This window comes from Pongo abelii, chromosome 2 (genome assembly GCF_028885655.2).
Source record: "Pongo abelii isolate AG06213 chromosome 2, NHGRI_mPonAbe1-v2.0_pri, whole genome shotgun sequence".
NCBI classification, from domain to species: Eukaryota; Metazoa; Chordata; class Mammalia; order Primates; family Hominidae; genus Pongo; species Pongo abelii.
Window position 1 is genome coordinate 128268006 of NC_085928.1, and position 21855 is coordinate 128289860.

At 37.7% G+C, this 21855-nt stretch overlaps 1 protein-coding gene across 3 annotated transcripts in view; it reads right to left on the reverse strand.

The window, feature by feature from the left end:
- LRRC3B (leucine rich repeat containing 3B) overlaps window positions 1–21855 on the reverse strand; it is an 873839-nt gene that overhangs the window by 318635 nt on the left and 533349 nt on the right. The window contains exon 3 of one of the 3 annotated variants that reach the window (XR_008523828.2): window positions 15719–21665. The exons of the other annotated variants lie outside the window; for them this stretch is intronic. The gene's annotated coding sequence lies outside the window, so the exon portion shown is untranslated. Of the gene's footprint in view, window positions 1–15718; window positions 21666–21855 lie in introns of those variants that run through there. 3 annotated transcript variants of the gene reach the window in all.

Sequence of the window (21855 nt, forward strand, 5' to 3'; positions counted from 1 at the left end):
TTGAAGCTGAAAGAACAGTGCAAGGTGAGAAAACATCCAAGTAAGACAAATATGTCACAGAGGTTCTGCTTATACCACCTGATCAATAAAAAATGGAGAAAGCACACCAGCCACATGTCAAATAAGCACCCCGCTGACCAAATGGCCTTTAAATATTCCACTGCAAGATAAATTATTCAAACCTTTTGAATTCTGCTGTCCATTTTTATAGTAATTAGTAATTACCAAACACACTGAATCTGGAATTTGACTTCAAAGCAATAATTTCAAGTTTTCTTAGTGCCTTAAGAAATTCCGTATTAGAAATAATATGAGACTTGGGCAAAGAAGACTGACCTCTTTGTCCTTTGCTAGGTAGAGAATTAGTTAGTCCATTTTCTATAATATGTATGTCTTCAGTAAGGAAGATATGCTCCTGAAAAACAGGATATTCATTTCCTAACAGTACACAAAAAAAGAAAGCATAGCTCTCAGCTACTGAATGATAAACCAATGAAAAGGAACTAATAATTACTGAGTGTCACATGCTTTATCTCACAAAAATTCATCGAGGGAATCATTACTATCCTAGATAAATGTAAGAAAAGATGCTTAAAGAAGCAATACTGTGTGCAAGTCCACAATGCCAGTAAATGCCAGATCTTGGAAGAATAAGGCTCTATTATCTGCACTGTACCTAAGCCATCTTCCTGTTTCTGTATTAAACAGGCTTATAAATCCAACAGCAAAATAAAGGCATCTTTGTATACTGAAAATTACATTTACAATATTTCTATTTAATTCAAGGGACTTGGGACATTTTTTGAAGGTAGATCTGATCTATTATATTGTGCTGGAGAAAGTTCTCAACTTTGAGTAGTCCATCAGGGTTCTAGACCTGTCTCTAGCTGTGTAGACATGGAAAAGTCATTAGTCTCTCTAAACCTCAGTTTTATACATTTGTAAAACGAGATGGTTAGATTCAATGCATGGTAACTACTTGTTATTGTTTTATGAGTTACACAGAGTTGGCTCTGAGATCACCATAGGGTAGGATAATGTGGATGATTGAATTAATGGTTCAAATTTTTCATTCTCCTGGAACAGACTTATATATACATGTCCTGTGCAGTGGTCTCACAGTGAGCAGGGTGCTCTTCCCTTCTCCTTGACTCTGGGGTTGGCCATATAAATTGTCTCAGCCAAGGAGATATTAGCAGGCATGATGTGATCACAGCCTTAAAATATGTATGATTGTAGAGCTTGCCCTCTTACACTTTATAATCTGTCACAAGAACAGCCTCTCCTTGGTATTGCCTGTCCCTTTAATCTTGGACCTACATGAGACATGTGAAGGAGCAAACCTTAGTCCAATTCAGATGACAGCCTAATGGAGAGCTACCCAGATAAGACCAGTCTACATCAGCCAACTCTCATGAGAACAAATGCTTTTTGATGTGAGTTAGTGAACTTGTGGAGTTTTATGCAGCAAAAACTGTCAAAGAAAAAATATTAGGGGAAAACATTGCTGGAAATCTCATAGCTGCTTCAGTTCTGTTTATATATTGGGTAACCTCATGACCTTTCACTGGAAGAATGTGTTTCCCAGCTAAAAGTTTGGAAAACAAAGGAGTGGATTATTACTTACTTTGAGAAACAAGATTTCATGGTTCAAAGGTTAGTTGTAAAAACAAAAATAATAAAATAACTATTAGAAAAATGCAGTTTGTAAGACCATTTTAAGTACATAAATTAGCTGATCAGGAAATGAACATAAACCAAAATATTTTGTCATGTAACAAGAATTACAATGTGATGATACTAGATTTCAGCATCTACCAATATATGGCATTTAATTTTGTTTTTTTCTTTGGAATAACAATATGGCATAGAAGACAAGAAACAGGTTGGTAATTGATGGTAATTTAAATAATGCATTTCCTTTTTGGAAAGTTAGCATCATCTTTTAATTGGGTTCTCACTCCAGTAGAGAGAGGATTCTTGGATTGATTTGTTGTTGTTGTTGTTGTTTCCCTTTACTTTGTGCATAAGAAATTGACACTAAATGCCCTAGAGGTGTTCAGAATCAGGGTTCTAGCCTTCTTGTATCTCTGAATGTTCCATTGTCCCTTCCAGGCAAATTGTGTTACAAGGTCAGCTGTAAAGAAACAGGAATTATACTCGGGGGGGTCCCTGTTTCCACATCTACTACTGTCCCATTACTAGTTGTTGACCCCCCTCAAGTCATTGGATCTCCCCTTACCCATCTCCCTACCTAGAAGTGAAGCACCTAGTGCAGAGCACCTCTACCCTACCTGTTGGCTTCAACACCCTTAAAAGTTTTGTGACAGTAACATTAGATATAGTGTCAGAAAAAAGCAATATCAGGCTGACATGCAAAGTTTGGAAAATACTGAAAAGGTAGTATTGGCCAGCTGGAGTAAAGGTCACAGCAGTGTAAGACAATGTTTGACTGATCCTGAAACCCATATGTATATTCACACCATAACATCTCTGTGTTCTCCAGGGCCACACATTTCTGGTGGAAACTTTTTGTAAACTGAGGTTGTGCTCTTAAAGTTAACAGGTACTGCCTTAATCCCAGGTAGACAGTTCTCTCCTGGACAAATCTGGCCATCAATTATTCACAATATGTTATATATTAGTATGTAACAGAGGTCAAGAACTGATGAGCCACACACATATAGTTTGCATGGTATTTGAAAACACACATTTGTTGCTAACATTTAAAAACCAAGGGTTTTCAAAAAAATCATATTTCTGGTTTCTATAAAAAACTGGAAGATGTGGCACTTGCTGGGTTTGTATTCTGATACAGCAAAAACTGGCCAGAGGTGAGGAGCTTCTTCATTCAGACAGGGTCTGTGGTTTTTGGTTATCAACAATTTTACTGCTTGTCTTCCACTCATTCAGGGCACCTGCCTGCCTGCATTTGTGACCTCTAAGACAGACCCAAGGAAAACAAGGCAGTTGGCCTGAAGCCTTCCAAAGAATACACTTTTGTAAAGCAAAATTGACGAAGCATGATGAATTATGCTGGGAATAAACATTTTAGATTTTCAGAGAAGCCAATATATGTTGTGTAAGAAATATCATATATATTGAGGACCCCAATGAGAAACCTCTAAAATTAAGGTACATTTCCCACTTCTAAAAAGATTTGGCTAAGTTGACTCATTTTGCTTTTTTCCCACAATCCTATTGTTATAAGTATGGAGAGTTTATCTTACCGCAAGGTCCACTTTAATGTAATATGAATAATGTGTGTTCTCTGAGATTGTCCATAGAGTTGTAAGGAATAAGTTTTAATGTCCTACTAGGCTCTATTCTCAGCTTTGTCACTAGGACTTCCAGCAATGAGAAGTTGGTTCTAGCCATAAAACTTTTAGTTTCCTCTCTAACATCTTAGGGTAGTGGTTCTCAAATGTTAGCAGGATCAGAATCACCTGGAGGGCTTGTTAAATCACAGATTGCTGGGTCCTGTCCCCAGAGCTTCTGATTTCGTATGTCTGGAGTGGGGACTGGCAATTTGCACTCCTAACAGATTCCCAGGTAATGCTGATGTCACTGGTCCAGGAAAGATGGTTTGAGAAACAATGACCTCAGACAGGTAACTTTACCCACCTGGCTTCAGTGTTTGCATTTGTAAACACAAGAGTGGTATTTTATCCCCTTGGAAAGTTTTTTCCCTCCTACTGAAACATAATGAAGAATTATCTTTAAAATGGTTTTATTATTTCCTTGTACCAGAACCTTATTGCAATTGTGGTTCCTTTCTTTGTGGACATGCAACGTGTTGAAACTAACCTGAGGTGTCTTTATTGAAAAGAATACATTGTTGTTGTCTTCTTAGCATTTCTACAACATATTTTTTCCTGAGAAAAAAAGCATTCTCATTTTTTTCCTCTCTCTGTACTTCTTTTGAAAGTGGAGGGAATTGAGACAGCTTGCCCTCCAAATAACCCCAGAGTCCTGGGAGATGCTGTTGAAAAAACCATTTTGCTGCATGATGACCTTTGCTTTAGCATCTTACTAGAATTAGGTGGATTGAAAGAAACATATTTCCTGGCCACTCGAATAAAAGTTGTGGGTTTTCAGGTTGCACTCCCTACGTTTTAGCCAATCCTGATATTGCCATGCATCTGTCTTCTTCCTCCAAGTTCTCTAATATATTCTAAAATGGGAATTTACATTGAAGATAAAAATTCTTCATCAATAATACATGCCTTATTTTGCTCGGTCCTTATTAAGTGAATTCCTGTCAGTTCCTTTTTTCTTTTTTCTTTTTCTCACCTGAATGAACATAATGTATAATAAATTCTGAAATTTAATAATTTATTAGAAAATTATAAGCATAGAGTTGAGAATTCAGACACATTAATATTTCCATGTCAACACAATTATTTGGATGCTGTGTGAATAAACCAATAGGTTTTCCAGCAATGCTGCTCACATCTGTATATTTTCAAATTAATAAGTTATAAATCTTTGTTATCCTTTGTTTTTTGTTATCACTCACATTCAAAAAAGGAAATAAGTTCTAGATCTACATACATTTTAAAAGATTTTTTTAAAATATTGCTGATGATAATATTTTTCTTTATCTTTGACCTTAACATATGAGTGAACAGAGAAATCAAATCACATTTTTTTGTGAAGAATAGAGAAGCATCAACTGTGTTTTAATTAATAAGCTTATTGTGTTTTTAGCAGAGGATTCTACATTTTAAGAGATGGTTCTGAATGAGTTTAGTGATTGATTGTTTACTATAATCTTTCCTGTGCTAACTAATGAGGCACAGAGGCCATTACTGGGAAGTCAATACAATTTGATTGTGTCAAAATAAATTTCATTAGACTTATATTCTACCTTCAGGGTAACCAAAGACTGATTATTAATTTAGTAGAGGTTGGCCTTCCTTAGAAGCAATTTCCTAATAACCATCAGTATAATCTAGCCTCTAGGCATCTAAATCCAAAGGCCATTTTTTTATTGATGGTAACACCATTGTGGGATTTGTTCACTGAAAAGACCTTTTGTTTCCCTTTATAATTTCCTTCAAGGGAGAAAACAAAACCCAAATCTATCTATCTATCTATCTATCTATCTATCTATCTATCTATCTATATTTCTAATCACTGAATAATTACATGAGTGTATATAAATACACAAACACACTTTTATCGGGATACAGCATACATAAAGTGCACTAATCGTAAGTATATAGGTAGTTTTTTTATAAATGTAAACTCTCAAGTACCCATCACCCAGATGAACATACAGAGTGTGTCAGTAGTCCCATACTCTTTCCAGTCAATATCCACGACTTTCTATACCTAGGTAACCCACCTTCCGACTTGCATTGCTATCACTTAGTTTTGCCTGTTCTTTAAATTCATATAAATGGTATCAGACAGGTACCATGTTGCATCTGGTTTCTTTCATACAGCCTAATATCTGTGAGATTGATCCACATTGTTGCATGCATCAGTAGTTTGTTTTCTTTGGCAAGTAGTATTCTGCCGTATTAATATATCACAATTTTATTGTCCACTCTTTTGTTGATGGACACTGAGGTTGTTTTCAGTCGCTGGCTGTGAGATTATGTGGTTATGAATGTCCCTGTACATGCCATTCAAACATCTCTAAGGTTCCCTGTTATCCACCTAAGAGGGCACTGGTGAAATGATTTGTCCAGAGGCCTTTCTATATTTTCCAGTTTTTATCAACCTGCATGTGGCTTTGACAAGATGTTTGTTTACATCTATGAACAAAGTCTATCTATAACCAAGGTCTTTGGAGGAAATTTGAAAGGAAATGGGGTCAATAGTGAGAATATCACCAATATGTTCCCACTTAACCCCCACAACTAGTCTAGGCTGGGAATATCTGAAGCAGTTTCATGGCAAGACAATTTGAGAGTCACAAGAGATATCAAAAGATAAACCTAGCACCTTCAGGCAAATATGACATTATACATATAGGTAAGACACAGAGAGGTTTAGTGACTTTTATAAAGTCACACAGCTAGTAAGAGGCCATAGTAGTGATCCTAGGACCTAGTAGAATTTGGATTACAACCCAAGTTCTTGTGTTGTTCAGGGCACTCTGCACAAAGTTGCCTGGCCAATGGGATGACAGTGTTGTTGAGAGATAACCAGTGATTGCAAGTTAAATACCAGTTGAGAAATCCAGGCGGATTGTTTTCACATTGACTGCTCCCTACTCTGGTGGACGTAGTTGGCTGCTCCTCTGGTATTATCTTGGCCGGGGAGCATTGGATGGGTCCCAATCATTGAAGGTGAAGGCAGAGCCATTTCATGGGTAAAGCAATTAGAGAAATAGTCCTAGACAGTGAAAGGAGCAGTCAACTCCCTTCAATGTCAACCTCCTCCCTTCCTTTTCATCCAGCATAGTGAATCAAAAAGCAGATTTTTTGGAAGTAAGAAGTCAGCTAAACTGTCTTGGGTTTAAAAAGCCCAAGACTCATGTCTATACAATCAACCCTTTAGAGTACCACCACTCCCAATTAAAGCAAATCTCACCTTCCCTGACACCCTCTAAGACTGTTTATTACCCTTATCTGAGTTATTTTCCCCTTCCAGTCTCCTTTTCATGCTGGGATTTTCCATGTCATAAACACATTTAGAATGGGCAAGGAAGCAAGAACACAATATGATTTCTTTCTCTCACCTGCCATGATACAATTGTGGGGGCTGAGTAGGAATTAGAAAGGGATGTTGTTGAGTCTTACCGAGAACTCAATTCAGTTCTTACTGAGTTAATCCCTTTTGTCTTCCTGTTGACAGATTCTCATGCCAGGTTCCACAATAGGGACTAGAAATAAATGAAGGCAGACAGAAAATAGAAGGGCTAGCAGAAATGAACTCAGCTCACTGCTATTCTGTAATTAAGTCACAAATCCCTTCTCTCAATTTTAACGGAATAAATTCAGCAAATGTTTACTGGACACCTATTAGGTTCTATGGATACAAAGATAGCCACAGTCTCTGTCACCAAGGAAGTTTCTATTTAAAAGGACACTTGGGACAATGCATCTTTAGTTTCTTTATTCATTCACTCAGTAATGGACATTGAGTTTCAAAACACTTCCAAACACCATGCTAGGTGTTCAGCATACATAAATGAGTAACACTGGCCTCATGGCCAAGAACAGTGATCATATAAGACATAATAATAGACTAACAGAATAACAATGGTAGTAAAACTTACTCTACAAGTATTAGCCACACTTGGCATACCAGAATGAAGATTTTTTGTTCTCTTGGGGATAAAACAAATAAATTAGAATATTATAGATTTTGGTAAGTCCTAAAGAGAGAACTAATAAATATTAATGATGAATACATAAATAATCATTTAAAATGACGATCAGCAATCAAATTGCTACATGCCCAACAATGTGCCTTTCACATCTATGTTCTTTATTTAGTCCTCAAAAGAATTACTATGAGCTAGTTGTCAGACCCAATTTGCAGAATATAAAAATGAGATTCAGAGAGATGAAGAGCTTTCCCAAGGTCACACAGCACAACCAGTGGTAGGAGAGCCAGTGATTTGAATGGAGGTCCCTCTGCATCCATAATCGGAGATCTTAACATAAACTCTGTAAAGCTGCTTTAACAATTCACTGGAGGGAGTGTGTGTTTTGGCAGGGAAAAATCTACCTGGTTGGTGGTGGAACTGGGAATTGGTTCCTAGAGGAAAAGAGCTTTGAGAGAGGCCTTGTTGGGTCATCTCCGAGGCAATCAATTGGAAGGAAGCTTGCCTGACAGAATCAAGTATAACACTGATTATCCACACTCAGTAAAGAACTGAGTGATCAATGTATAGTTTTTTGTGTTAATTTAGTCTTAATTAAACTTGAATTTATTTATATATGGCCCCCACCACTGTCCTACCCTCAGGTACAAGTACAAAGAAAAGAAATGTAAGACTGTATGGTTGATTCCAGCCCTTCTGTCTGTTATGAGTGTGTGGTAGGGAGAGCTTTGTTTCATGAAGTCAGTCAGGAATCCAGACTTCTTCCATATCATCAAATTCATGAGGCATTTTAAAGTCTTATTAATAATTGACTGGTTCCCAAAACAAGCCAAGGTGAATAAACTAGCTGATTTAACAAGAAGTACTTGCTCAGGTAAGACAAATTCCAGAGACAGTCAACACCCTTTGGCTTCCAAAGCAAGCTGGCTGACCCTAGGCTGGTCATATTTGTAAAAAAGACATGTATTATATTAGTGACCTTTGGACAGTTACCAATAGGCACATTCAGCCTATAGAGAAATTAGCTCCTTGGAATTCTTCACCTCCATATCCATCAGAATCTTCAAGAATGCAAATAATCACAAGAGAAGATGCAGTGAGGCATGGTGGGATGAGTAATCTGTTCACATAACCTGCTGGCTGGCTGCACCCTATAATCAAGCTCTGACCCAACTAAAAACCTGAACTGCATCTTAGAAAGGAACTCACCAATGACCCTCTATTGGAATCCAAATGACATTATTCAGGCTTTGGACTCCTCACCATTCTGTGGCATTATCTACTGCTCACCCAGGGTGTCAGATAGAGCTGTATGTTATAAGTGACAGAAACTAACTCCCCAGGAAATTACAGAGGAAAAGGAAATAGGGTTGTATGCATGATACCTCACAGAGTCGAGAGAAGGCAAGAGGCTGGGACTAGAAGGAGAACAAGAAATAAGACCCTTGCAGGAACCACTGGGCCATACGGCGTGGGGCTGCTACTGCTTCCCTGGAAGCAGCCAAGATGTCTGTCTTCATGTCCCACTACTCAAGAATATAATGACAGGAGTGAAGAGGTGTCTGACCTTGCTTGGCTTATATGCCTGCTAATAGGTGGGGCAAGTCAGACACAATGTGGGTGAGGTTGTCAGTACATGGTGAGGAAATGGGAGGTTGGGAAGTGACCTGCTAAAGCAATGTCCAATGTCTACCATGTCCTCTGTTTTGAAGTTCTTTTCTCCCATCGTATAACACCATCTTAATTTTGCTCTTACATTTCCACCCATTTCTTCCTTTACCCCACTGTTATGAGATTCTTGAGAAGAGAAAATATGTTTTATTCAATCTTGTCTTCTTCAGCACCCAGCATAATGCCTGGAATGTAACGGGCACTAAATTTTTGGTTGAATAAAAGAGTGAGTGAATGAATAAATTTTTGACACACATAGTCCCTATCTATAAAAAATTTAAACTGTCCAAAGGCAAGGAAACAGGAGTACAAGAGAATGATGTAGGTGATAGAAGTACATAGAGCCTACGATGCAGGCAAAAAAGAAGGATATGGTAATTCACAGTGACAGAGGTGATGCTCTCAGGAAAGGCTTCTACCCAGGACTTGACAGCCTTGAGGATTACTAGGTGACCAAAGAGGAAAGGATATTTCCAGCAGCATGCACAAAGTCACAGAGGTGCAACTAGGGTGATGCAGGCACAAACTGCAAGTGGTTTGGTCCAGCTACAGTTGAAAATGCGGGAAAGGAATTGGAAGAGGTGAAACTGAAAAGGAGCAGTAAAGTGAGATTTCAGAGGCCTTTAGGAGGAGTTTGTACATAACCCTTTTAAGAAGGGGAGCAACCAAAACATATATGCATTTTAGATAGCAAAATTTCAGATAAGCCAGATTAGAAGGGTGGGCAATAAGGAGTTAAGGATCAGTTTGGAGCTTGAGTGCACATTTACGTGTTCTCCCAGGTATCTTACTGTTTCCTTCCCAGCTTCTTCTTCTGCTTATTTGGACTCTTCATTGAAAAATTATTTTACAAAAATTTAATTATATGAGTAATATAAGTACATATGCAGCTAAGGCTTATGTCCCATTTAAACATACGTTCAATCCTAGGCATCTTTCTGAAAGGATCTGCTGCCAACAATTTGTTGTGGCACCTCCTATTTTTTCTATGTATTTGCATATACATGCACGTTGTTTTATGTGCTATCATTTTGCATGTGAATTTGCTTATTTAAAATTGTGTCTTGGATGTCTTTTAGTATTTTTAATGTAGAGTTACCTGATTATTCATCATACCTGTGCAAGACTCTGTAGTGTGGCTATGTTTTAGTTTATCTACATAGTCATTTCCTTAGAAATCCATAGATTACAGCCAGTTTCTACTGTTGCAGCCACTGTTAGAATTAATGTTGTTGGGTATGCTTCCCTGTGAGCTTGTGGATGTTTCCCAGGATAACCTCTAAGAAGGGTAATTACTGGATAGAAAATTATGCCAGTATATAATTTTAATAGATTTTGCCAACTTTTTCTACACAGCTGTACCAGTTTACACTCCCACCAACAGTGCATGAGTTGCCTAGCTAATTCTACCAACTATTCCTCTTCCTCTGTGAATCAGTCCTTTCTTCTTCACCCCAGTCCACGAAGTCTACTCATTTCTCTTTTTTCTGCTACTTACCTAACAACTAATTAATTCTGCCTTGTATTCTACTTATATTATATGGTTTTCTTTTCTTTCCATAAATAAACTGTAAACTTACCTCAAAATGATCTTATTCTATTCATGTGTACACATTGAGTGTCTGAATTACCAGAAATAGAACCAACCCAGTAGTTATGAGGTAACAGTGTGAAGGCAGAAATTCATCTGGATTTCTGAATCTCAGGAAACTTTACAGAAATCAGAATGCCAGCTGGCATCACAAGGGTTAACAAAGCATTACTGCTCTCATACTTTGAAAGAATAAGAATTCATAGCAGTTCAAATGGAACAAACCTCTCTCCATTTTCCTATATACTTGCCAGTCACACCTCCTCCCCTCCTTTTGTCTGCTAATGGGGTGATACATACTAGAACAGTAACACCAGATTCTTATTTATTTATTTATTATTTTTTGAGATGGAGTCTCACTCACGCTGTCACCTAGGCTGGAGTGCAGCGGCATGATCTCAGCTCACTGCAACCTCTGCCTCCTGGGTCCAAGCAACTCTCCTGCCTCAGCCTCCTGAGTAGCTGAGATTACAGGTGCATGCCACTACACCCGGCTAATTTTTGTATTTTTTGTACAGACGGGGTTTTCACCATGTTGGTCAGGCTGGTCTCGAACTCCTGACCTGGTGATCCGCCCGCCTCGGCCTCCCAAAGTGTTGGGATTACAGGGGTGAGCCACCACACCCAGCCAACACCAGTTTCTTAATGACTGAGGAATACACAAGAAACAGTTGCTTGTTCTTCTGTGGGTGTTCTATGGTATGCATTGCTAGTGTATTAACTTAGGCTTGCAAAGTTAAATTAAGTTTTCTTCTCTCCTAAATCTATGTCCCCAGAGCAGACTCCAAGTCTGGGAGTGGACCTGGCTCAGTAGTAAAATGTAGCCCAATGAATGCACCAAGCTCACCAATCACTTAGCAGCTCCACCTACTGTGAAAAGTAGTAATAATGGAGTTGAGGATCTCCCTCTGGAAGAGCAAAGGGTGACAGCATTCTAAGAATTACCACATTCACAGTTTTTTCCTAGTTTAGTAACTTCCCATCATCATTGTTAAAATGCCGGTATATAGTATCAAGAGAAAAATGTTACCCTTGTGAAGCCAAAGGTCTCACAGGAGAAAGCAATAAAGCATTCAAGCTTATTTTGAAGGAATATACTTGGACCCAGTTTATATGGATCACATAAACTTCTTCTACTTGTATAGCTGTGTGGTGGGAAGGGGCTGAGGGTAGGGGAAAAAGGGAAGAGGAATCGAATGTCTGTCTTTTTCAGAATGATATATCTGGTATGACACACAAAACACAATGTACCTTCAGAAATTTCTGACCACTTTAAACTTGTTAAAGCAAAGATCAGTAAAATCATATTTACCAATTCCAATAAGCTTTAGTTTACTATACTAGGGGACCACTATGAATTCTAATATTCTAAAAGGCAATAATCAAAAAGAATATTGGGAATTAGCAAGGGTAGTTTTAAAACAACCTAGATGCAAAAGAAAGAAACAGTCTTAATTTAGATATGTGGATATGTGTATCTACTCATTTTAAGATAACCTCAAGTCCCTGGCAATTAATTGAAGAAGAAAGCTCAATCTTTCCATTGGCTTCCAAAGTTTGCTGAATTGAACTTTTATGTTAACTTTCTTTTTTTTTATTTTTATTTATTTATTTATTTATTTATTAATATTATTATACTTTGCGTTTTAGGGTACCTGTGCACAACGTGCAGGTTAGTTACATATACATACATGTGCCATGCTGGTGTGCTGCACCCATTAACTCGCCATTTAGCATTAGGTATATCTCCTAAAGCTATCCCTCCCCCCTTCCCCCACCCCACAACAGTCCCAGAGTGTGATGTTCCCCTTCCTGTGTCCATCTGTTCTCATTGTTCAATTCCCATCTATGAGTGAGAACATGCGGTGTTTGCTTTTTGTCCTTGCGATAGTTTACTGAGAATGATGATTTCCAGTTTCATCCATGTCCCTACAAAGGACATGAACTCATCATTTTTTATGGCTGCATAGAATTCCATGGTGTATATGTGCCACATTTTCTTAATCCAGTCTATCATTGTTGGACATTTGGGTTGGTTCCAAGTCTTTGCTATTGTGAATAGTGTCACAATAAACATACGTGTGCATGTGTCTTTATAGCAGCATGATTTATAGTCCTTTAGGTATATACCCAGTAATGGCATGGCTGGGTCAAATGGTATTTCTAGTTCTAGATCCCTGAGGAATTGCCACACTGACTTCCACAATGGTTGAACTAGTTTACAGTCCCACCAACAGTGTAAAAGTGTTCCTATTTCTCCACATCCTCTCCAGCACCTGCTGTTTCCTGACTTTTTAATGATTGCCATTCTAACTGGTGTGAGATGGTATCTCATTATGGTTTTGATTTGCATTTCTCTGATGGCCAGTGATGGTGAGCATTTTTTCCTGTGTCTTTTGGCTGCATAAATGTCTTCTTTTGAGAAGTGTCTGTTCATATCTTTCGCCCACTTTTTGATAGGGTTGTTTGTTTTTTTCTTGTAAATTTGTTGGAGTTCATTGTAGATTCTGGATATTAGCCCTTTGTCAGATGAGTAGGTTGCGAAAATTTTCTCCCATTTTGTAGGTTGCCTGTTCACTCTGATGGTAGTTTCTTTTGCTGTGCAGAAACTCTTTAGTTTAATTAGATCCCATTTGTCAATTTCGGCTTTTGTTGCCATTGCTTTTGGTGTTTTAGACATGAAGCCCTTGCCCATACCTATGTCCTGAATGGTAATGCCTAGGGTTTCCTCTAGGGTTTTTAAGGTATTAGGTCCAACGTTCAAGTCTTTAATCCATCTTGAATTAATTTTTGTATAAGGTATAATGAAGGGATCCAGTTTCAGCTTTCTACATATGGCTAGCCAGTTTTCCCAGCACCATTTATTAAATAGGGAATCCTTTCCCCATTGCTTGTTTTTCTCAGGTTTGCCAAAGATCAGATAGTTGTAGATATGCGGCATTATTTCTGAGGGCTCTGTTCTGTTCCATTGATCTATATCTCTGTTTTGGTACCAGTACCATGCTGTTTTGGTTACTGTAGCCTTGTAGTATAGTTTGAAGTCAGGTAGCGTGATGCCTCCAGCTTTGTTCTTTTGGCTTAAGATTGACTTGGCGATGCGGGCTCTTTTTTGGTACCATATGAACTTTAAAGTAGATTTTTCCAATTCTGTGAAGAAAGTCATTGGTAGCTTGATGGGGATGGCATTGAATCTATAAATTACCTTGGGCATTATGGCCATTTTCACGATATTGATTCTTCCTACCCATGAGCATGGAATGTTCTTCCATTTGTTTGTATCCTCTTTTATTTCGTTGAGCAGTGGTTTATAGTTCTCCTTGAAGAGATCCTTCATGTCCCTTCTAAGTTGGATTCCTAAGTATTTTATTCTGTTTGAAGTAATTTTGAATGGGAGTTCACTCACGATTTGGCTCTCTGTTTGTCTGTTATTGGTGTATAAGAATGCTTGTGATTTTTGTACATTGATCATAATGACAGGATCAAATTCACACATAATATTAACTTTAAATGTAAATGGACTAAATGCTCCAAACAAAAGACACAGACTGGCAAATTGGATAAAGACTCAAGACCCATCAGTGTGCTGTATTCAGGAAACCCATCTCACGTGCAGAGACACACATAGGCTCAAAATAAAAGGATGGAGGAAGATCTACCAAGCCAATGGAAAACAAAAAAAGGCAGGGGTTGCAATCCTAGTCTCTGATAAAACAGACTTTAAACCAACAAAGATCAAAAGAGACAAAGAAAGCCATTACATAATGGTAAAGGGATCAATTCAACAAGAAGAGCTAACTATCCTAAATATATATGCACCCAATACAGGAGCACCCAGATTCATAAAGCAAGTCCTGAGTGACCTACAAAGAGACTTAGACTCCCACACAATAATAATGGGAGACTTTAACACCCCACTGTCAACATTAGACAGATCAAATGAGACAGAAAGTTAACAAGGATACCCAGGAATTGAACTCAGCTCTGCACCAAGTGGACCTAATAGACATCTACAGAACTCTCCACCCCAAATCAACAGAATACACATTTTTTTCAGCACCACACCACACCTATTCCAAAATTGACCACATACTTGGAAGTAAAGCTCTCCTCAGTAAATGTAAAAGAACAGAAATTATAACAAACTATCTCTCAGACCACAGTGCAATCAAACTACAACTCAGGATTAAGAAACTCACTCAAAACCGCTCTACTACGTGGAAACTGAACAACCTGCTCCTGAATGACTACTGGGTACATAATGAAATGAAGGCAGAAATAAAGATGTTCTTTGAAACCAATGAGAACAAAGACACAACATACCAGAATCTCTGTGACACATTCAAAGCAGTGTGTAGAGAGAAATTTATAGCACTAAATGCCCACAAGAGAAAGCAGGAAAGATCCAAAATTGACACCCTAACATCACAATTAAAAGAACTAGAAAAGCAAGAGCAAACACATTCAAAAGCTAGCAGAAGGCAAGAAATAACTAAAATCAGAGCAGAACTGAAGGAAATAGAGACACAAAAAACCCTTCAAAAAATTAATGAATCCAGGAGCTGGTTTTTTGAAAGGATCAACAAAATTGATAGACCGCTAGCAAGACTAATAAAGAAAAAAAGAGAGAAGAATCAAATAGATGCAATAAAAAATGATAAAGGGGATATCACCACCGATCCCACAGAAATACAAACTACCATCAGAGAATACTACAAACACCTCTACGCAAATAAACTAGAAAATCTGGAAGAAATGGATAAATTCCTTGAAACATACACTCTCCCAAGACTAAACCAGGAAGAAGTTGAATCTCTGAATAGACCAATAACAGGAGCTGAAATTGTGGCAATAATCAATAGCTTACCAACCAAAAAGAGTCCAGGACCAGATGGATTCACAGCCGAATTCTACCAGAGGTACAAGGAGGAACTGGTAACATTCCTTCTGAAACTATTCCAATCAATAGAAAAAGAGGGAATCCTCCCTAACTCATTTTATGAGGCCAGCATCATCCTGATACCAAAGCCGGGCAGAGACACAACCAAAAAAGAGAATTTTAGACCAATATCCTTGATGAACATTGATGCAAAAATCCTCAATGAAATACTGGCAAACCAAATCCAGCAGCACATCAAAAAGCTTATCCACCATGATCAAGTGGGCTTCGTCCCTGGGATGCAAGGCTGGTTCAATATACGCAAATCAATAAATGTAATCCAGCATATAAACAGAACCAAAGACAAAAACCACATGATTATCTCAATAGATGCAGAAAAGGCCTTTGACAAAATTCAACAACCCTTCATGCTAAACCTGCACATTGCGCACATGTACCATAAAACCTAAAGTATAATAATAATAATAATAATAATAATAATAAACTCTCAATAAATCAGGTATTGATGGGACGTATCTCAAAATAATAAGAGCTATCTATGACAAACCCACAGCCAATATCATACTGAACGGGCAAAAACTGGAAGCATTCCCTTTGAAAACTGGCACGAGACAGGGATGCCCTCTCTCACCACTCCTATTCAACATAGTGTTGGAAGTTCTGGCCAGAGCAATTAGGCAGGAGAAGGAAACAAAGGGTATTCAATTAGGAAAAGAGGAAATCAAATTGTCCCTGTTTGCCGACGACATGATGTTATATCTAGAAAACCCCATTGTCTCAGCCCAAAATCTCCTTAAGCTGATAAGCAACTTCAGCGAAGTCTCAGGATACAAAATCTATGTTAACTTTCTATAACTTGAATGTTCATTCATAGTCTTCACTGAGTAATTGGAATGATGGTGAAGGTGGTGAGCAGTGGGGTTTATAGTTGAGATGTTCAAATATGCGGACCAATCTTTCTCCCCTTGAACACCTTGAAACACCACACATGCAGCCATAGGAAAGCCAGTTTTTGAGAGCCTCAGTCAGCATTCCAATGGTCATACGGCTTGGTGCCAGGTGTAACAATTAATAATTCATGTCCTCCCATGGAGCACATTCATGCATAAAATTACATATGTCCTTTACAGCAGATATGGAGAAGATGAACAACTCTACTTAAAATGATCAAAACCACAAAAGAAATCTATAAAGGAAATAAAGAATGTAATCAGAACCATTTATCATAGGGTCCTCCAAAATATGAACCATAATAAAGCATTATCATGGGGGTAAAAGTGAGAATACTTAGGACAAATGGGTAAGTTAAAGGCTGCTCACCTTAATATCATTTTTGAATTCCTCTTCTGAGCCTCTAACATTAAAGTATATAGTACTCAATATCTGTTGATTTTTAAAAAATTGTTGAGTTTTCTATAACATTCACTTTTCAAGTATTTACCATTTAAGAGCTCTATTCATTTCTATGGAGAATGATAATAATCAGCTCAAATGCCATGAACTCAAATCCTGGAGAATGAATTTTGTCTAGTGTGCTTACTGCTACCAGTGATTAGCAGATTAGCAGTACCAATTATTACCAGTTATTATTACTTGTTACACTGACAATTAACAGCCATAATTTTACACCAAGGGGCATTTCTTAGTATCTTTCCAACTACTAACGTGTTGTCTGAAGGAGACATGTTAGTAAGAATGTAAATTATTTCATTGCCTCATTGAAAGACGCTAATTACGTATGTGATACTGGTATCTTTGATCCTAGGATTTTAATGTAGAATAGTAGGATAGTCTGATCCCTTCTGGATTAGGAAAGAGTTTTATTTCCAAGCTGTAATATTGATTGCATTGAGCCCCAAACCCAAAACACTGATGACCACGACTATCAAATGTATTGTATATTTCAAGATAGCTAAGATAATTTTGAAAGTTCTCACCACAAAGAAATGATAAGTATATGAGGTGATGGATATGCTAGTTAGCCTGAATCAATCATTCCAAAATGTATGCATGTATAAAAATATCACATTGTACCCTACAAGTATATTCAATTATTATTTGTCAATTAAAAATAAAATAAAACTTTAATTAAATGGTTGTTGGAGAAGTCTTTTATTTTTTACTTTTATTTTAGGTTCAGGGGTACATGTGCATGTTTCTTTTATATGTAATTGCATGTCATGGGGATTTAGTGTACAGATTATTTCATCACTCAGGTAATAAGCACAGTACCCAATAAGTAGTTTTTCAATCCTCACCCTTCTCCCACCCCTAACCCTCGAGTAGGCCCTAGTATCTGTTGTTCCCTTCTTTGTGTCCATATGTACTGATGTTTAGCTCCCACTTGTAAGCGAGAATATGTGGTATCTGATTTTCTCTTCCTGTGTTTGTTTGCTTAGGATAATGGCCTTCAGCTTCATCCATGTTGCTGCAAAAGGTAGGATCTAATTCTCTTTTATGGTTGCATAGTATTCCACAGTGTATATGTACCACATTCTTCAAAATCTAGTCTACCATTGATGGGCATTTAGGTTGATTCCATTGCTATTGTAAGTAGTGCTGCAATGAACATGTGCATGTGTCCCCATGGTAGAATGATATATTTTCCCCTGGGTATATACCCAGTAATGAGATGACTGTGTCAAACGGTAATTCTGTTTTAAGTTCTTTGAGAAATTGCCAAACTGCTTGTCACAATAGCCGAACTAATTTCTATTCCCAGCAGCAGTGTGTAAGAATTCCCTTTTCTTTGCAACCTCACCAGCATCTGTTATTTTTTGACTTTTTAATAATAGCCATTCTTACTGATGTGAAATGGTATCTTACGTAGTTTCAACTTGCATTTCTCTAATGATCAGTGATGTTGAGCAGTTTTTCATATGCTTGTTAGCTGCATCCACATCTTTAGAAAATGTCTGCTCATGTTTTTTGCCCACTTTTTAATGGGCTTGTTAGTTTTCTGCTTGTTAATTTAACTTCCTTAGAGATTCTAGATGTTAGACATCTGTCAGATGCACAGTTTACAAATATTTTCTCCCATACTGTAGGTTGTCCCACTCTATTGATAGTTTCTTTTGCTGTGCAGAAACTCTCTTGTTTAATTAGGTCCCACTTGTCAATTTTTGTTGTTGTTTCAATTGCTTTTGGCATTTTTGTTATGCAATCTTTGCCAAGTCCTTTGTCCAGAATGGTATTTCCTAGGTTATATTCCAGGGTTTTGATAGTTTTAGGTTTTACATTTAAGTCTTTAATCCATCTTAAGTTGGTTTTTGTTTTTTTCTTTTTTGACACAGAGTCTCGCTTTGTTGCCCAGGCTGGAGTACAGTGGCACTATCTCAGCTCACTGCAAACTCCACCTTCTGGGTTCAAGTGATTCTCCCACCTCAGCCTCCCAAGTAGCTGGGATACAGGCACGCACCACCATACCCAGCTAATTTTTGTAGTTTTAGTAGAGACAGGGTTTCACCATGTTGGTCAGGCTGGTCTCAAACTCCTGATCTCAGGTGATATGCCCACCTTGGCCTCTCAAAGTGCTGGAATTAAAGGCCTGAGCCACCGTGTCTGGCCATTAGGTTGATTTTTATATATAGCGTAAAGAAGGGGGTCTAATATCAATCTACTGCATACAGCTGGCCAATTGTTTCATTTATTGAGCAGGGAGTCCTTTTCCCATTGCTTGTTTGTGTCAGCTTTGTTGAAGATCAGCTGGTCATAGGTGTGTGGCCTTATTTCTGGGCTCTCTATTCTGTTCCATTGGTCTATGTGCCTGTTTTCTGTACCCATACGATGCTGTTTTTGTTACTGTAGGCTTTTAGCATAGTTTGAAGTCAGGTAATATAATACCTTCAGCTTTGTTCTTTTTGCTTAGGATCATCATGGCTATTTGGGCTCTTTTTTGGTTCCATATGAATTTTAAAATTTTTTTTCTAATTCTGTGGAGAATATCATTGATAGTTTAGTAGGAATGGTATTGAATCTCTAAGTTGCTTTGGGCAGTAAGGCCATTTTAACAATATCGATTCTTCCTATCCATGAGCAGAGAATATTTCTCCATTTATGTCATCTATGATTTCTTCGAGCAGTGTTTTGTAATTCTCATTGTATAGCTCCTTCACCTCTCTAGTCTAGCCATACTCCTAGGTATTTTATTCTTTTCATGGCAGTTGTGAATGGAGTTGCATTCTTGATTTGGCTCTCAGCTTGATGTTGTTGGTGTATAAGAATGCTACTGATTTTTGTACATTGATTTTTGTATCCTGAAACTTTGCTGAAGTTGTTTATCAGATCAAGGAGCTTTTAGGCAGACACTGTGGGGTTTTCTAGGTATAATGTCATATTGTCTGCAAACAGAGACAGTTTGCCTTCCTTTCTTCCTATTTTGATGGCTTTTATTTATTTTGCCTGTTTGCTCTGGCTGGGACTTCCAGTACTATGTTGAATAAAATTGGTAAAAGAGGGCATCCTTGTCTTGTTCTGGTTTTTAAGGGGAACGGTTCTAGCTTTTGTCCATTCAGTATGATGTTGACTATGGATTTTTCACAGATGGCTTTATTATTTTGAGGTATGTTCCTTCAGTGCCTATTTTGTCGAGAGTTTTTAACATGAAGGGATGTTGAATTTTATTGAAAGCCTTTTCTGCATCTATTGAAATGATCATGTGGTTTTTGTGTTTAGTTCTGTTTATGTGATTAATCACATTTATTAGTGTGCATGTGTTGAGCAACCTTGCATCCCAGAGATAAAGCCTACTTGATCATGGTGGACTAGCTTTTTGATATGCTTCTGGATTCGGTTTGCTAGTATTTTGTTGAAGATTTTTGCATCTCTGTTCATCAAGGCTATTGGGCTGAAGTTTTCTTTTTTGTTGTGTTTCCCAGGTTTTGGTATTAAGATGATGCTGGCCTCATAGAATGAATTAGAGAGGAGTCCCTCCTCCTCAATTTTTTTTAATCGTTTCAGTGGGAATGGTATCAGATCTTCTTTGTACCGCTGGTAACATCTGGCTGTGAATCCATCTGGTTCTAGGCTTTTTCTGGCTGGCAGGCTTTTTACTACTATTGAAGAAGTCATATAGGTGGTAGGTATGTGGGCTTTCCCGTGAAATAATAAGATTATTTTAGAGCCCTAGCTTCAAACTGGACTTAAATTCCCAAAATAGTTCTATCTCAAAAGAGAATATAAAAGTTAAAACACTCACCAATCCAATTAGTTTTTTTCTGAAATGATGGTATCAAATAACTTACAACCTAGATTATAGGATATATTAATTAATTAGTTCATTCTCACACTGCTATAAAAACATATCTGAGATTGTATAATTTACTTAAAAAAAAAAAAGAGGCTTAATTGGCTCCTGGTTCTGTGGGCTGTACAGTCTTCTGCTTCTGTGGAAGTCTCAGGAAACTTACCATCATGGCAGAAGGTGAAGGAGAGGCCAGCACATCTTCATATGGCTGGCAGGAGAGGGAGAGAAGGGGGAAGGCACCACACACTTTCAAACAACCAGATCCCGTGAGAACTCTATCACAAGAACAGCAAGGGGGAAGTCCACCCCCATGATTCAATAACCACACACCAGGCCCCTCCTCCAACACTGGAAATTACAATTTGGAATGAGATTTGGGTGGGGACACAGAGCCAGGCTGTGTCATTAATTATATTAATCTTTAACTAACGCAGCATTAATGAAGTTCTAACCATAAGCAAATATACCATGGACATGACACAAATGTTTTAAGTGCCTAAAACAAGTTTGAAATGAAAATATTCCTCCAAGAATCTCAATTATGCTATTTGTCATTTAGAAAATCAAATATGAAAAAAATAGAATCCAAATTAATGATACTTCAGTATACTTTTTAAATAATTAAATAGCTTTCATTAAAGAGTTTCAAGTAACATTAGAGATAACATGCAATTAAAACAAATAAAAATATTATGGCTGGGCATGGTGGATCATGCCTGCAATCCCAACACTTTGGGAGGCTGAAGTAGAAGGATTGCCTGAGCCCAAGTGTTTGAGATCAGCCAGGGCAATATAGAAAGACCTCATCTCTACAAAAAATTTAAAAATAAAAAATTAGCTGGGTATGGTTGTGCATACCTGTGGTCCCAGGTACCTGAGAGGCTGACATGAGCAGATCGTTTGAGGCCGGGAGGCTGAGACTGTAGTGAGCCTTGATTGCACTCCTGCACTCCAGCATGGGTGACAGAGTGGTACTCTGTCTCAAAAAAAAAAAAAGAAAGAAAAAGGAAAAAGAAAAAAATATCATGTCACTTCCATTCCCCAAAGCCTTTAATAAGCAAAGAAGAATCAAGTAGATCAAGTAAATTCAACTCCTTTGTTTTCATTCAAATCTTTTAATTATCTAATTATACTCTATCTTTTAACTACTTATCCTTTATGTCAAT